The sequence below is a fragment of the Nomascus leucogenys genome, chromosome 3 (assembly GCF_006542625.1).
Source record: "Nomascus leucogenys isolate Asia chromosome 3, Asia_NLE_v1, whole genome shotgun sequence".
NCBI lineage: Eukaryota > Metazoa > Chordata > Mammalia > Primates > Hylobatidae > Nomascus > Nomascus leucogenys.
In genome coordinates, this window is record NC_044383.1 from 83,245,556 (window position 1) to 83,251,555 (window position 6,000).

The 6,000-nt window shown below is 40.2% G+C and overlaps 1 protein-coding gene across 1 annotated transcript in view; it reads right to left on the minus strand.

Moving 5' to 3' along the window:
* GPR63 (G protein-coupled receptor 63) overlaps positions 1 to 5,789 on the minus strand; it is a 49,025-nt gene extending 43,236 nt beyond the window's left edge. Inside the window, exon 1 of the mRNA XM_003258354.3 lies at positions 5,585 to 5,789. The gene's annotated coding sequence lies outside the window, so the exon portion shown is untranslated. The remainder of the gene's footprint in view (positions 1 to 5,584) is intronic.
* Positions 5,790 to 6,000: the final 211 nt, after the last annotated feature.

The following is a 6,000-nucleotide window of genomic DNA, read 5'->3' on the forward strand; positions in this document are numbered from 1 at the left end:
TGGGAGGCTGAGGCAGGCAGATCACTAGAGGTCAGGAGTTCAAGACCAGCCTAACCAACATGGTGAAACCCCCATCTCTACAAAAAATACAAAAATTAGCCAGGCACAGTGGTGGGCACCAGTAATCCCAGCTACTCAGGAGGCTGAAGCATGAGAATCGCTTGAACCCGGGAGGCGGAGGTTGCTATGAGCTGAGATTGCGCCACTGCATTCCAGCCTGGGCAACACGGTGAGACTCTGTCACAAAAAAAAAAATAAAAAATAAATAAATAAATAAAAATTATTTTTAAAAATTGCACTGTAAGATAGTCATTATTGTACAGCTGAAAGAAAAATTATATTCCCAATAAATTATGATACATCCATAGAATAATATTATTCAGAATTCAAAATGTTACAGATCATTCCATGACAAGGGAAGTGGTTCATCTTTACGTGAAATTACAAAGCTATATATATACACTAAGGGCCATTTTTAGAAATTAAAATATCATAGCATTTTTCTATATGTATATAAAAATAGATACCAAAATGCTAATAAGTTATATCTGGGTATAATTCTTCTTTTCTTTTTGCTTGTCTGGATTTTCTAAATTTTCTTTTCCTTCTTTTTCTTTTTGAAGACAGGGTCTTTCTCTGTGGTCCTGGCCAGAGTGCAATGGTATGATCATGGCTCACAGCAGCCTCAACCTCCAAAACTCAAGCGATCCTCCCACTTCAGCTTCACAAGTAGCTGGGACCACAACCACGTGCCACCATACCTGGCTAACTTTTTTTTTTCTTTTTACTTTTTGGAGAGACAGGGTCTCCTCACATTTCCCAGGCTGGTCTCCAATTCCTGGGATCAAAGAATCCTCCCGCCTCGGCCTCCCAAAGTTCTGGGATTACAGGCATGAGTGGCCATGCCTGGCCTCTAAATTTCCTATAATGAACAAGAAAAACTTCTAAAGTAAGAAAAAAATCTATTATATCATGAGGGTGGAGGGTAGGAGGAGGGACAGGATCAGAAAAATAACTAATGGGTACAAGGCTTAATACTTGGGTGATGAAATAATCTGTACAACAAAGCCCCTCAGCACAATTTACCTATGTAACAAACGTGCACTCATATACCTGAACTTAAGTAAAAGTTTAAAAAAAAACAGATTTGAAACCTTGAAATAGTAACTATACATGAACTATAGAAACAAAAATGAGAAGTTCCCAATATCACCAAACCTGTAAGTGGGTGCAAATTTATCCAATTTATAGAAAATGGAGAAACCTGATACTCAACTTATACTCAAAACCCCTATCATTCAAGAAATGAATGATGCAAAAGAAGGAAAAACATCTGAAGAAGTGCTGAGTGGGAACAAACTGAGAGAACAGACTTTCTGCTAGTGATAGTGTGAAACTTTAGAAGGTATCATGGTTTATGCAGGGTTAATCAAAATGGAGTAGGAAGACCATGTGCTTCAAACACAGGGGAAATGGAGTAAGTTAAAATGATGAAAAGAATGGATCTTATTACAAAAACACACTTACCTGAACATTTTTCCCCCTTGAAGACAATGGATGTTATGCCTACATCCCAACTCCCTTTGTATCCACATCCCCCCAGGATCAACTTAGAGCAAAAAATCCTGCACCAGACAGCCTCAGCCAAATACCATACCAAACACACTGGATAGATTTAATTGATTCTTAAATAATTTTCAGTTGAAACTCTTACTCTGATCTAAATTTCAGGCTTCTTTAAATGCCTACAAATGTTCTCTCTCTAAAGTTACCTATGCATTTGTTTTTGTTTTGTTTTATATTGTATAAAGTAGGAAGATGTAAAGATGCCTCACTTTAGGAGAAAGGTAACAGCTAGAATACAGAATCATGTCCCTTCTGCACCAGCCTCCCCAAGGCAGATCCTTAGAAGTTTCCACAGAAAAGAATTTGCCTAAAATATTTTTCAAATGCTTTAATAACATAGACTGAGCTAAGTCAATTGAGAGAAAGAAGTTAACCAAGAAGCTTTGCTCAAAAACCCTAAAAGGTATGTAAAGCTTATAACTATAATAACACATAAAGGTTTAAATTGAAAATGATGTAAGAATTTGAAAATGATCTAAGAATCAATTAATATATATGCCAGGTGATTGGTACAGTATCTGGCTGGGGGTGTTTTTAATCTAAATTGTATCTGGGAAGATGTAATTCTTTAGCATATCACTCAAAGGAAATGCTGATAATAATAACCCTATTATTAATTTCAATAGATGACCACTAGATTGCCCCCATACCTGCAAATATACCATCTATTCCCCAAGACCCGAGAGCTGTGTTAAAATTCAACTTTTCTAACTCTTCATTATGTTTGTAACGAACATGAATGAGCTTTCCTGTGTAGTAAGCTAGAGTTTCATGCTTGAGTTTTCTGAATCTTCTGTCATACAAACAGAAGTGGATACAAATCTTGTCCATATTTACTGGTGCAGAGGCTAGAATGCATTTTATCCTATGTGTCAAACTCAAAGCCTGAAACAGCTTGCTGTCAGCTTCAGAAACCATTTTTACAAGCATGGCATACCACCTCAAGCCAACCAAATCCTAAAGCATGTTGGGCTGCCCACACTTCAAATCATTTGGGATGTTCTCATGTTTTGTGGTTGCAAAAGTACCAATTTTGTGGATCATCTAGTTCAAATTAAGGGCACATCTAACCTTAAACAGAAAATTCCCAGGAAATTGAAACTATAATTGACCAGGATCACATCAGCTCTTACGATCTATGATCTCAGGCTGGTAGTCAAACATCTCAAATGTTATGTTTTGAAAGTTGAAGAAATGCAGCATAAACTCTGTGAAACTCATTAATGTGTTTTCAAGGAAACACTAAGAACTCATCCGAAATATACATGTCATAGTTGCAAGAAAAGGAAAAAGTGCCACCTGCAACAAAGTAAAGGTGATTTGCAGCAAATATAAACACATTTCTGGTCAACAGCTAGCAAATTAAAGGAAAAAACCGCCTAACAGATTACTTCATTTCATTTCTAATTTTCATACATAAGCTGAAATATAGCAGCTTCAGCTGTGAAACGTGGTAACAAATATAACAAAGGTGAATGAAATAGTTTTGCTTGTAGTAACTGGAGCACTGTATTTATACATATTGTTTTTCCAAGCATTAATGGGTCCCTCTCTCAAATCAAGTGCTTAAGACACCATTTCACAAATTGGAGTACCAGAACTTCCCCAAGGTTTGCCTCTCATGCCTTTGAGGTCTACTCTCTAAATCCCAGACCTATGAAGAATGTCCTAAAGGTTATTTTTGAAGTATTAAAAGAAGAAAACACTATACTGACAAACTAAATTTTACCTAGAATTTGCCTATTGAAGCTTAAGAAATGCCTGGTTCAATTATCCATTGGTGGGGTAATTCAATCCATTTGAATAGATAAATGTGGTTAGGATATGGCTCCCTGATCCAAGCCTTGTTAAGAGTTCGAGAACATACTGAAAACCAGTGCTTTTTAACTTAACTGATATTGACTAAAATGCTGAAAAGATAACAAGCCCTAGCAATAACTATTTTTAGCTGATCTTTCAGACCTAGTGTTCTTGGTGCACATGTATTATTAGGTCCCTAAATGGTTTTCATGTTTTTTATATATTCAATAGCATATCTAGATATGGTATATATAGTTATACTATATATAGTATGGATACATAAATATAGATATATGTGTGATATGGATATATACATATATAAATCCACATGTGTGTATCATTTCCAAAATACTCATTCACAAAACAATCATCCCAAATTAAATAAACCATATATAAAATCTCAAGGTGCTCAAATAACTCTAGGAACTAAGTCACATCCACTTAGGAACACTAAATTCTTACTTTCTTGCTTGTAGTCCAGCAAACTTAAGGTAAAATAGTAACTACATAGGGGTTTTAGTTATGTTTATTTTTCCTAAGCAAATTTTTCTCCAAGAATGTTCAGTTTGCTGAAATTTTCAGAAAATGCTTGAGATGACAGGTTCTTTTTTTCAGTTTCGGTACTGGTATATTTTACAGCAAAGTAACAAAACTGTACTTAGAGATGAAAATCTATATCCCAAACAAAATTTTACAGTATTACTGGTTATTCTGGGATGATTTTCTTCGAAAACTTCCCATTACAAACAATATGTTTCCTACACTATCCCCTGTCTGCCTTGGTAGTATACTTTTCACACACAAAATTGTATGTAACGCATATACCAGAAATACATCAAGGCACTCTTTTATTTAAATAAGCTCCCACATTCTGTTTTTATTGTTCAAAATGATCTGAATGCTCATAATTGATGTAATCAATTATGTCACTAAAATTTTGGCTATGCAACATTTTACAAAATATAGAGACTTTTCATCAGCACCTTCGATTTGTAGTTGGCAATGTGAGTGAATAAGGCAAACAGGAATAGAGATGTGGCAGAGAATCTAGGGGTGTGAGAAAATGGGGCTTCCTTTACCCACAGGACACGTGGAAAAAAAAAACTTATCCACGTCTGCAATAAATGTACTTTCATGTTAGGTTTCATTAAATGAAACACGTATTACATACCTCATCCATGGATTAGAATGTCTGAAGCAGTATCAGCTTATGCAAGAACCATGAGGTTTTTATCCATGATTCTTAGAAACACTACTCCTAGAACTGTTTGAAGGCTTCTTAATCTAAGACATAATGAAAAACAAGCTCACCCAATAAACAAAGAGAAATCCTATTTTAAAAACATATGGTTTAAACTCCATCCTACCTCACTAAAACCCGCATGCTACTACAGGGATGCCTGTATTCCCTAAGTGTCGAGACTCAGTCTCATCAGACTAAACGATCTCTTTGAAAATTTGGGCAAGCCCTGGGGGAAATTTTCATAAAGATATGCTGTTGGGTTTTTTTTATTTAAGCACTCTGAGCCTCCACGATATATTTTATTATTAAAAAGAAGAATGTTTCCGAAAAGGGGCAGAGGAGAGAAGACTGAAATCAGGGCGACGTTGAAAACCGGCCAAGAATGAAACACACACAGCGCCGCAGGCTGAACCACATGGAAGAGGGAACCTCTCCTAACTGTTGGAGCGCGAAGGGACCTTTCGCTCTCGCAAACAAGGTAAATTTCAGCCCTCAAGCAGCAAGACCACCGTGTAAAAGTTCAAGTGGAGCCCATCTCCTTCCTCTCACTCCCAGCACTGAATTCTCAACCAGAACAGCCCAGCAGGGAAGGAGCCGGCATGGGGTGCCCCTCTGCAGCCGACCGTTTTCCTAGAAGGCCTACCCGCTCAGACGGGCAGGGGAGAGGGGCGGGCGGCCCGGGAGAAACCGAGTCCCCGCCGGGCCCCCACCATGTGGCGCCGGCTAAAATAACTCCAGTCCAGCTGCAAAAATCCTCCCGAAAACCCAAGCTTCTCCGGCACAACTTCGGTCTCTCCAGCCTCATTCCCCCCCACGCACTCCGCCAAACCGCTCGCCCTGCCCAGCGCGGCGGATGCAAGCGCTCCCCGCCCCGAGCGGCTACCTGTCCCGCGGGCCGGGGATCCCGAGCCTCACCTCAAGCGAAGGGCAGCGCGCCGGCGCCCGCGGAAGAGCCCAGGGAGCATGGCCCCATGTAGTCCCTCCCGGAACTTTCCTGACATAGCACTTCTCTCCTCCGCTGCAGAGAACAACGCTGCCAGCCGTGGGGAGGAAGGAGGACGGTGAGGAGGAGGTGGTGGCGGCGATAGAGGCGGCGGTGGCGGGAGCTGGAGCTGAAAGTGAGGAGCATCGCGGACGAGCGCCGCCGCCTCGCGAGCCGCCGAGGGGTTCCCGCCCCCAGGGTAACCAACGCTCCCTCTTAAAGGCGCCGGCCCCGGTTTTAGACCGGGAGGTGAGTGGGAGAAGAGGAGAAAGAGGGAGGAGGCAAGTAAAGAGGGAGGAGGCAAATAGAGACGGAGAGATCCCCGGAGACCACGCCCGAGCCTCCCCAG